The sequence below is a fragment of the Ornithorhynchus anatinus genome, chromosome 9 (assembly GCF_004115215.2).
Source record: "Ornithorhynchus anatinus isolate Pmale09 chromosome 9, mOrnAna1.pri.v4, whole genome shotgun sequence".
NCBI lineage: Eukaryota > Metazoa > Chordata > Mammalia > Monotremata > Ornithorhynchidae > Ornithorhynchus > Ornithorhynchus anatinus.
In genome coordinates this window covers 22,418,210-22,429,974 of record NC_041736.1, presented here as the reverse complement: position 1 = coordinate 22,429,974, position 11,765 = coordinate 22,418,210, and the positions used below count along the sequence as shown (strand labels likewise).

Genomic DNA, 11,765 nt, shown 5'->3' with positions numbered 1-11,765 from the left:
CTTAAAGAAATGTTATGCAGTTTGAGAGTAACATCGCCTAAGCTTTCTTTTTCCTTGTGGTAGTGAGGTCACTGCCTTACCGTCAGCATTCATTATTTCGGGGGAACCAAAATATTCCATGTCCTTTTTAAAATGTTGTAAGGGATTAAATAGCAACCATCTCCCTTCAGCCTCCTTTGACCTACTGGTAAATAAGAAATTAATTTCTGAACTGTATTGTCGTCACCTAATCGTTTCTCATCTTACACATCATCCAAGACTAAACAACGCCTTGTTATTTTAAGACGAATGACCCATCTAATCGAGACGGAAGATTGAATATCCGCAGGAAGAAATGGGAAGAAAAGAGCCACAATCATTTGACGCCTCTTTGAGTCTCTCCAGAGCCTTGAGTGTGTGTTACCTCGGGATTTAATATAAATGGCCCCTCACTGAAAGTACCTTGCCCTGGGATGATTTATTTTCGAGAACATTTTTGCCATTGAAAACAACTCGCACGTAGATTCAACTTCACGCAACATTTGAAAAGGAGGCTCCATGCCTCATTTTGAAAGCCTACCTAGGCGATTTTAGTTCTTCACCACATTTGTTATCACCCGAGAACTGATGTTCCTTGCAGTACTGGAAACCATAATCTAGAAAAGAACGGTAATCACTGCGGTGGGATACAGCGTTCATTACATTTACAGTTCTTACCCACTGACTGATTTCTTGTTGGTCCAGCCTAATTTCCTCCCCTGGGGTTCGAGACTTGAGCTAATTTACATATATAATTTGCATATAATCATGCTGATTTATCATATTCTCAATTGAAAGATGAATGTCCCTGGTTACATTTAGTGCCAAACATTGACTTAGGGTTCCTGAGCTGTGATTAATGTTGACTTTATGGGCTTGCGTCGGAGTCCAAATATGGAAGCGCTTGAAAGCAGAAATGAATTTTCCTGAAACTAAATCAGCCCAAATGCTAAAATGGTTTTCCTGCTGGCCTTCCAGAATCATTAGTTAATTTGAATAACTGGTGGTATTTTTGTAACTTCCCCAATTTCTGCCATAAATCCTAACGGCAGCTCCGGACACCCAGGGAAAAGCCAGGCTGAAGAAATATTTTTCTCACCCTCACGCTGCCTCTGGCTCTGCTTCCATGAGGTCAAGATTCTGGGACGAGAAACATTCCTGAAGGATCGGTCTGTGTCCATGGGGAACAGCTGGGACAAAAGGAGAGAGGACTTGACTCCCTCGAGGTGTCAGGCCTGGGAAAAGACAGCACGAAAGGTGTTTTCACCTAGCAGTGGAATCCAGCAGAGTCGTCTTTCAAAAACGCCTTCTCTTTTCTTACTTGGCTTAACGAGGTCTCGAGACTTTACTCTCTGCTTCTTGGGTTGCGCTTTGGGTCTGTGACCCTTGGACATTTGATATTCGCCCCAACTCCACAGCACTTATATATGTTTCTTTATATTGTATATTATCAGTCGTTTATTCATATTAATGTCTGTCAGCTCGTTAGGGGCAGGGAACGTGTCGGCTAATTCTGTTTCATTGTACTTTCCCAAGCGTTTTAGTTCAATGCTAGGCACATAGTAGGCACTTAATAAATACCACCGACTGTTGGCATCATTCTTTCATTCAGTCGTATTTATTGAGCGCTTACGGTGTGCAGAGCGCCGTCCTGAGAGCTTGGGAGAGTACGATGCAACAATCAACAGACACATTCCCTGCCCCTAATGAGCTTACAGCCATTAATATAAATAAATGATAATATATCATTTTAGCTATAACGTAGTCTAGAGGGTCCAGCACAAAAGGGCTTTTATTTACTCTTGGCACTCTTTGCCCTCCTTTTCAAATGCTCTCAGAAGGCAAAGTGCTTTTTGGTGGCATTCAGTTTATATCAGTGTGATATAAATGCCACGGATGAGTCATTTCACTCTGCTCGCTCCCACTGCAGTTACCGAAAGCATCATTTAGAGACCAGGCAAAGTTGTTCTCTCCATTTTTTGCTGCTTTAATCAGTTTTAGAACTAAAATTGGACTAACTGGGTCCTGTCCCCTCTCACATCTCTGACAAACCTTCTTCTTCTCTGTCAGCATGTTTTTTTTTTAAAAAAAAAATTCTCCCATGCCCCTGGCTATAAAATTGTCCATCAATTTCTATTTTTTTTTTTACATATCGCCCCATACTTTTTTATACTTGTATAAACATAACTGCACTGCCAATTCCTTTCTGGCTCCTTTAACTAACCCTTCCCCTGATTTTATCTTTAGTTTTCGTATCCATCTCGCCTCCCGGAACTAAAGCTAAACTCACCCCTGACCTTGCCGGCAGTTTGACAGACACAGAGGGAAATGGAGAGAGAGATTTTAAATTCAAACTGTGACTGTTTTTACCTTTTCTGGAGTTTTCCCTTGTTGATCCCGATCAATGAAGTATTACAGTTTTCCAAACATCTTTGAGAAAAGGCAAATAAAATGTGCAAGATGTAAAACCGTTGGTTATTCATTACTGTGATGTTTATTAAGCACTTATTCTACGCCAAGCACCGTTCTAAATATGGGAGGAGATGCAGGATAATCAGGTCAGGAACAATCTGTGGTCCCACATAGGGCTCACAGTAGGAATAGTGATAATAATAATGATGATAATAATAATTGTGGTATTTCATTCATTCATTCAATATTATTAATAATAATAATAAGGGCAGTTGCTAACAGTGTGGCTGATTAAGACTTTCTTGCTGAGCTGGAAAAAAGCACGAATTCTGAATTTCAAAAGACCCTAAAAGTGGGATGAAATTCATTCATTCAATAGTATTTATTGAGCGCTTACTATGTGCAGAGCACTGTACTAAGCGCTTGGAATGTACAGTTCGGCAACAGATAGAGACAATCCCTGCCCGTTGACGGGCTTACAGTCTAATCGGGGGAGACGGACGGACAAAAACAAGACAACTTAATCACGATGAATAGAATCAAGGGATGTACACCTCATTAGCAAAATAAATAGGGTAATAAAAATATATACAAATGAGCACAGTGCTGAGGGGAGGGGAAGGGAGAGGGGGAGGAGCAGAGGGAAAGGGGGGAAAGGGATCTCAGCTGAGGGGAGGGTGAAGGGGGAGCAGAGAGGGAGCAGAGGGAGCAGAGGGAAAAGGGGAAGCTCAGTCTGGGAAGGCCTCTTGGAGGAGGTGAGCTCTCAGTAGGGCTTTGAAGAGGGGAAGAGAGTTAGTTTGGCGGAGGAGAGGAGGGAGGGCGTTCCTGGACAGCGGTAGGACGTGGGCCAGAGGTCGAAGGCGGGATAGGCGTGAAAGGGGGACGGTGAGGAGATGAGTGGCAGAGGAGCGGACCGTGCGGGGTGGGCAGTAGAAGTAGGAGGGGGCAAGGTGACGGAGAGCCTTGAAGCCCAGAGTGAGAAGTTTTTGTTTCGTGTGGAGGTCGATAGGCAACCACTGGAGGATTTTAAGGAGGGGAGTGACAGGCCCAGAGCGTTTCTGCGGGAAGATGAGCCGGGCAGGGGAATGAAGAATAGACTGGAGCGGGGAGAGACAGGAGGAAGGGAGATCAGAGAGAAGACTGACACGATAATCCAGTCGAGATATTATGAGAGCCCGTACCGGTACGATAGCCGTTTGGGTGGAGAGGAAAGGGCGGATCTTGGCGATATTGTAAAGGTGAGACCGGCAGGCGTTGGGGACGGATCGGATGTGCGGGGTGAACGAGAGAGCCGAGTCGAGGATGACACCGAGGTCGCGGGCCCGAGAGACGGGAAGGGTGGTCATACCGTCCACGGTGATAGGGAAGTCAGGAAGAGGACAGGGCTTGGGAGGGAAGATGAGGACCTCAGTTTTGGACGTGATAATGGTATTTGTTAAGTGCTTAACTCTGTGTCAGGCACTGTACAAAGCGCTGGGGAGAACACAAGCAGATCGGGTCGGACACGGTCCCTATCCCACGTGGAGCCCACAGTCTCAATCCCCATCCCACAGACGAGGCAGCCGAGGCCCAGAGAGGCGAAGTGACCTGCCCAAGGTCACACAGCAGACAAGTGGCGGAGCCGGGACTAGAACCCACGACCTTCTGACCCCCAGGCCCGTGCTCTCTATGTGCCAGGCACTGTTCTAAGTGCTGGGGTAGATAAACGCTTACCAAGTACCATAATAATTATTATTATTACAAGGCCACACGGTCGGACACAGTCCCTGCTCCCCATGAGGCTCACGGTGTTATTCCCCATTTTCCAGATGAGGTGACTGAGGCCGAGAAGTGAGGTGACTTGCCCAAGATCACACAGCAGACATGTGGCAGAGCCGGGATTAGAACCCAGATCCTTCTGATTTCCAGGCCCGTGCTCTATCCACTGAGCCACGGTATTGAATTCCCATTTTACAGATGAGGAAACTGAGTCAAAGAGAAGCTCGATGATTCCAAGTGCTTAGTACAGTGCTCTACACACATTAAGCGCTCAAGAAATACAATTGAATGAATGAATGAATTTGCCCAACGTCACAGAGCAGGCAAGTGGTAGAACTAGGATTAGAACCCAGACCCTCTGGCTCTCAGGCCTGTGCCCTTTCCACCAGACCACACTGCTTCTCTTTTTGGGAATTCTGGTCCATCCGGAATTTCTAGGGGCCCACTCCCTTTTGAAATCTCAGGAAAATGCACAGCCACTGGAGCGTTTGGATTCCCAATTCCTGGCGCTCGCACACAACCTGAGGAAACACGTGGTTTGGCCCTGCACTGAAGGGGGTGTCTTCATCTGTGGGGTCCTAGGGGTTAGAATTTCATTATTCCCCCGTGAAACAGCGTAGCCTAACAGGAAGCCCATCTTCCTGGGGGTCAGAGGATGTGGGTTCTAATGCCGCCTTACCACTTCCATGCTCTGTGACAATAGGCAATCCACTTCACTTTTCTGTGCCTCTCTTTCTTATTCTGTAAAATAAGGATACAATACCTGTTCTTCCTCCTACCTGCCAGTCATTTGGATTTACCGAGCGCTTATTGTGTTCGGGGCACTGTACTAAGTGTGTGGGAGAGTAAAATAGAACAATAGAACGGACACATTCCAAACTGAAACCCAGGTGGGACAGGGATTGGGTCCTGTCCTGATTATCTCGTATCTACCTCCGCGCTTAGAACATTATTTGGCGCATAGCGAGCACTTAACGAAACCCATTATTATTATTATTTTTATTATTATCAATACTCGGCAAGGTTTGCTTACTCGAGAGCACCGTAGTCCAACAAACGGTTGTCTTTTGGGTCACTGTTGTCTTCAGGGGCCCATGTCCACCCAGATATCTGACAGGACTCCTGCCTTAGGGGGTACATTTGAGGTAACTAAGACCTAACTCCATCGTGTGTCTGCTGTGTCACCTGGGGCAGGTTACTACACTTCTCTGGGCCTCAGTTAGCTCATCTGTAAAATGGGAACAAAGACTCCAAACCCCAGGTGGGCCAGGGACTGTGTCCAACCTGATTTGCTTGTATCTACCCCAGCACTAAGTACAGTGCCTGGCACATAGTAAGCACTTAATACCGTAAAAAAGGGAGCCAGGTAAACACAGGCCCTCCCTGTTCTTCCTTTCCTCTCTCCTTCTCATCCCTCCCTTACCTAAAACCAACGTAGGTCACTGAGTTGCCCTCCTAACGTCCTATGGCCTTCATTTCACTTCAGTCTTCCCTGCGTTAGAAGAGGGGACAGGTGAGAATGGAATCCCAGAAGAAGATGATCAATTCATTTGTCTTCTTTTCTTTCCAACCCACTTAATGTCGATCCCTGGGTCGTGAGCCTGGCTCTGCCACTTGAGAAGCAGTGTGGCCTAGTGGATGGAGCACAGGCCTGGGGGTCAGGAGGATCTCGATTCTAAACCCTGCTCCACCGCTTGTCTGCTGTGTGATCTTCACTTCACGTCACTTCTCTGTGCCTCAGTTATCTCATCTGCAAAATGAAGACGAAGACCGCGAATCCCGTGTGGGATATCGACTGTGTCCAACCTGATTATTCTGTACCTACCCCAGTGCTTAGTACAGTGCATTACCCATAGTAAGTGCTTAGAAAATACCGTTAAAAACAAACAAAAAAGTTCTAAGTGGTGTCACCGGGACTGTAATACCGTAGAGTGCTGAAAAGGCTGTCTTTCTCAGAGATATTGTAATTTCACTGTTCCCTGAGGACTATCTGCCTCCTTCATGGAACAGCATCCTCAAGTATAAACACTAATAGACTGCCAGATTGAGTTAAGGCAACGCAAAATAAGCATCCACTCTGCCCCCCACGCAGAGATGCTGAGGAATTCCCCATCAGCATTTCTGGAAGTACTAGTGAATGAAGAACAAGGATAAATACGTTGCTCATCCCGCTGATGGGATCATGTAGGTTGAATCCACGCACTTGTTAAATCCCGACTCGACTGCATCGATCTCTTCACAAACCCCCCTATCTCCAGTCCTCACTTCACTCTGCCGCCTGGATCTTTTTCTAAAGTATCATTTTGTACTTGAACTCCCTCTCCTCAAAAACATCCAATAGTTGTCCATCCCTCTCCGCCTCAAACCGAGACTCCTGTTCATAGGTTTTAAGGCCTTCAGTCAGCATTCTCTCCCCTCTCCTCTTCTACTACACCCAACTAGCACTTAATAATAATAATAATAATAATAATGTTGGTATTTGTTAAGCGCTTACTATGTGCCGAGCACTGTTCTATGCACTGGAGTAGACACAGGGGAATCAGGATGTCCCACGTGGGGCTCACAGTCTTAATCCCCATTTTACAGATGTGGTAACTGAGGCACAGAGAAGTGAAGTGACTTGCCCACAGTCCCACAGCTGACAAGGGGCAGGGCTGGGATTCGAACTCATGACCTCTGACTCCAAAGCCCGTGCTCTTTCCACTGAGCCACGCTGCTTTAGAACAGTGCTTGTGCTTGTAAGCGCTTAACAAATGCCATCATTGTTATTAACTTGCGCACTTCGCTCCTCTCAAACCAACCCTCTCGCTGTGACTGGCTCCTATCTTTCTCGTCATTGTTCTTTAGCTCACTCCTTCCTTTTCGTCGGGAACTCCTTCCCACTCCCCGTCTTCAAGTCCTTTTGAAATCACATCTCCTCCAGAGGGCCTTCCCCGATTAATCTTTCACCTTCCAATCTATTTTCCCCTCTTCTGGGGCCTTCCCTGATTAATCTTTCATCTATCGATCTATTTTCCCCCTTCTGTCAATCCAGGCTTACTATATCACCTTGGGTGAATTGTACTTTCCAAGCGCTAACTACAGTGTTCTGCACACAGTAGGCACTCACTAAATGCGATTGAATGAATAAGCACTTGGAGACTCACCGCCTCTGACCGTCACATTTGTGTATATATATTTTACCCTTGATTACTTCCTCCTATCTAGATTTTAAGCTTCTTGACGGCAGGGGTCATGTCTAATAACTCTATTCAACTCTCCTAAGTGCTTGGTATAGTTCTCTGCATAGAGTAAGTGCTCCATAAATAGTATTCTTTAATCGACTGATTGATGAGAGCGTTGGGTTTAACTCATCTATCCATTTGCTTTTGCCCAGATTGACTTCTCCTGATCTGATAGCTCCGAAGGCGTGGACAGTATCTTACCCTATTTCTCCATCATAAGAGTAATCCCTCTTAACGGCATTCCCAGAAATGAGTATATGATTATTCCGTACCTACCCCAGTGCTCAGTACAGTGCATGACCCATAGTAAGCGCTTAAAAAAGTCCTCCTCCTGTCTTTCCCATCTCCGTAGACAGCATCACGATCCGTTCTATCTCACAAGCCTGTAACCTTGACATCATCCTAGACTCATCTCTCTCTTTCCACTCACATATTCAATCTATCACCAAATCCTGTCAGTTCGACCGTCGCCACATCACTAAAATCTGTTCCTTCCTCTTCACCCAAACTGCTACCATGTTAATCCTATTCTGCCTTGATTACTGCATCGGCTTCCTTCCTGACCTCCCAGCCTCCTGCCTCTGCCAAAATCAGTCAATACTTCACACTGCTGCCAAGATCAGCTTTCTACAAAAATGGTCAGTCCGTGTTTCCCCATTCTTCCAGAACCTCCGGTGGTTGCCCGTCCACTTCTGCATCCAACAGAAACTCCGTACCATCAGCTTTAAAGCCCCCAGTCACCTTGCCCTCTTACCTCACGTCCCTGATTTCTGTTACAACTTCGCTCCTCTAATGCCAACCTACTCGCTATACCTCTATCTCGTCTATGTCACCGCTGACCTCTTGCCCATGCCCTGCCTCTGTCCTGGAATGCCCTCCCTCTTCCTATCCACAGAAAATCACTCTCCCCAACTTCAAAGCTTTATTGAAAGTGCATCTCCTCCAAAAGACCTCCCCTGACTAAGCCCTCATGTCCTCTTCCCCCACTCCCTTCTCTGTCACCCTTGCACTTGGATTTGTTCCTTTTATTCACCCTTCCCTCAGCCCCGCAGCAATTATGTACCTATCTGTAAATGTATTTATGTATTTTATTAACGTGTGTATCCTCTTCTAGACTGTAAGCTCATTGAAGGGAGGGGATGTGTCTACCAACTCTGTAATGATGTACTCTCCCAAGCATTTTGAACAGTGCACTGCACACGGTAATCGCTCAGTAAATAAGACTGAATTCAACTGAATGAGAAGCAGGGCTCTGTTGTGTCTGAACAAGCAATTATTACAGCACTTGTCACTTTAGAAGTACTTAATAGATCCCATTGTTATAATATCTTCCATAGTAATAATAATTGGGGTATTTCTTAAGTGCTTTCTAATATGGCAGGCACTGTACTAAGCTCTGGGGTAGATGTAAGCAAATCAGGTTGGAGACAGTCCCTGTCCCACATGGGGCTCACAGTGTCCATCCCCATTTTACAGATGAGGTAACGGAGGCCCAGAGAAGTGAAGTGACCTGCCCAAAGTCACACAGCAGACGAGTGGAGGAGCTGGGATTAGAACCCACGTCCTTGCTCTCTCTATTAGGCCACGAGGAGATCCTGCAACCTATATAACTTCTACGGATAGGAACAGGGACAAGGAATCTTGAGAATCTCAATTTATAACAGGTACATTCCCCTGATTTTGCTTGCAGCAAAAGCGAAGAAAAGAGAACGCTTTCTGAGCTAATTTAAGTGATCCGAGGTAGATCTGACAGCCTAGTCTCTGGGTCCGAACCGTGGCCTAGTCGGAAGAGCAGGTTCCTGGAAGTCAGAGGACCTGATTTCTAATCCTGACTCTGCCACTTGACCCTTGGGTATCTTGGGCAAGTTACTTAGATTCTCCGGGCCTCATTTTCCTCATCCATAAATGGGGATAACATTCCTGTTCTCTCTCTAACTCAATCCCAATCTTACATGAAGCTCACAGTCTATGTCCATGAGTTAATCCCAGATCTGCCACTTTTCTGCTGTGTGACCCTGGGCAAGCCGCTTCACTTCTCTGGGCCTCGGTTACCTTATCTGTAAAATGGGGATGGAGACTGTGAGCCCTGTGTGGGACAGGGACTGTGTCAAACCCAAGGTGCTGGTACCAACACCAGTGCTTAGTACAATGCTTGGCATATAGTGAGCGCTTAACAAATGCAAAAATGATAATTACCATTATTATGTCCAAATCTGACTAACTCCTATCTACCCTAGCCCTTAGAACTGGGCTCGACGCGCAGTAAAGCACTTAAATACACTAAGAATAATGATGATTATAATAAGAACAATAAAAAAGGATGTGAGGTAGGGTCTAAACAGAAATAAAGGTGGTTGGCTTTCTGTTATGAAAGGAGTGTGAAGCACGGGTTAGCAGAAGGTGCGAAAATGTGGATGAAATATGTATGAGAACAATTGTGAGGAGGCTTTTCAGGCAAAGGCTTACTAAGATGTGTGAAGTTGGCTTGGATTGCTTGTGAAAAAAAGCAAAGAATAGGTGTGAAATGAGTGAAGAACTGGATGAGGCTCGTATTCTCGCAGCTGCAGTTTCTTAAGTGCAGTGGCCAATTAGGATCAAAAGACACAGAGCACATTAACCTGCCCTCTTGGGGACAAAGTAAATACCATCAGAGAATCACGTCAAACATAACATGAAGAGATGAATGCCTCCTCTAACTGAATTCCAACGTGAAGTTGTTTAGACGGAGAGAATTCCCAGAATCAGACATTTTTCTCTGCTACCTTAGCCAGAGCGAATCAGACTCTGGACATAATTCCCAGGGAGCAGAACATATGTCTGAGGAGAAATCCCCTGCCTAAATCTCTAATTTGGCAAACGGAACCTCCGATCGCAAGCGAGAGGATTTTTCAATGTGGTTCAGCCATACAAATAGCTAGTTGTCCAGGACCAGAAGGAGAGGACTATTGGTTTTATTCATTCTTCCATCTGGATACAGCCTGGGGTGGGGAAAAAAATGGAATATTTGGAAAGGTGTTCTGGAGGCTGATTGAGATCATGTATTTTCATTCATTTCCCAAGTTCCAGTTTAGGTTAAATACAGACAAGGGTGGGATTCCATGAGAAATTTCCCATACGTTCCCTGGTTTCAGGTAGAGAGCAGATTTTATAAGTCTCTTCTCATGACCTTTTCCATTCTGGATGAAATTGGGAAGTGTTTGGGAACCTGGAAATGAGGGACTAAGACCACAGCTTTCAGCGGATGCTTTTTTCTGCCTTCAAAAGATTCAGGAGTCTTTTTGATTTTCACTTGATACAATTGTTGACCTTTATATTCTAAGATGCTGCAGATGATGAAATTCACTTTATGAGTGTGTGTGCGCATTTGTGTGTTTGTGCATGTGTACGTGTGAATGAAAAGGCCAATGCAGGATCCACTGTCCTGGCCACACCGGGCACACAGAAGAGTTGTCCCTTGCTGTCTTGTTGTGTTAAATGTTTGCAGCACCTTTTCCCACCCCCTTCTGAGTCACTCAGACTTGTTACCTTTATTCATCTCCCCTCCCAGCCCCACAGCACTCATGTACACATCCTTAATTTGTTTATTTATATTAATGGCTGTTTATCCCTCTAGACTGTAAGCTTATTCTTGGCAGGGAACGTATCTGTTACATTGTTGTGTTGTACTCCCCCAAGTGCTTAGTACAGTGCTCTGCACACATAGAGTGCTCAATAAATATGACCGATAGAACGGATGGCTGGTGCTGTTTTCTCCTTACCGTCTTATCTTTCTTTCCATGCAAAGTCTGTGTTCAAAGAGAGCTCCTTCTTCTTCTTCCTCTTCTTCTTCCTCTTCCCTCCTCCTCTTCTTCCTCTTCTACATATTTTAAGTGTGTACTATACGTCAAGCACCGTTCTAAGCACAGGGGTAGATATGAGTTCAACAGGTTGGACACAGTCTCTACCCCACATGAGGCTCACAGCCTAAATAGGAGGGGGAACAGGTACTTAATCCCAATTTTACAGATGAGGAAACTGAGGCACGGAGCTATTAACTGACTTGCCCAAGATCATACAACAAGCAATTGGCAGGGTCGGAATTAGAACCCAGGAGAACAAGCAAGATTGTTTCAAGAAACTCAACAAATGATTATGACTATTTTAGTCTCATTTTCCTCCTCTGTAAAATGGAAATGAAATATTCATACTCCTCCCTTCCTAAACTGTGAGCCCCATGTGGGACAGGGACTGCATCTGACCTGATCAACTTGTATCTACCCCAGTGTTTAGTACAGTGCTTGATTCAGAGTAACCGCTTAACCAATACCTTAATATTTGTTAGCCAGGGGGTTTATTGTGGGAGAAGGTGGCAAA

General features: G+C 45.4%; 1 long non-coding RNA gene across 1 annotated transcript; it reads right to left on the bottom strand.

Annotated features, from left to right (window-relative positions):
• Positions 1 to 439: 439 nt before the first annotated feature.
• Positions 440 to 11,264, bottom strand: LOC114814172. Its single transcript, XR_003761916.1, has 4 exons — positions 11,171 to 11,264; positions 2,389 to 2,448; positions 1,118 to 1,253; positions 440 to 635 (listed from the first exon to the last, which is right to left on the bottom strand). It is a non-coding gene; the product is annotated as an uncharacterized LOC114814172 (long non-coding RNA).
• Between the last annotated feature and the right edge of the window lie 501 nt (positions 11,265 to 11,765).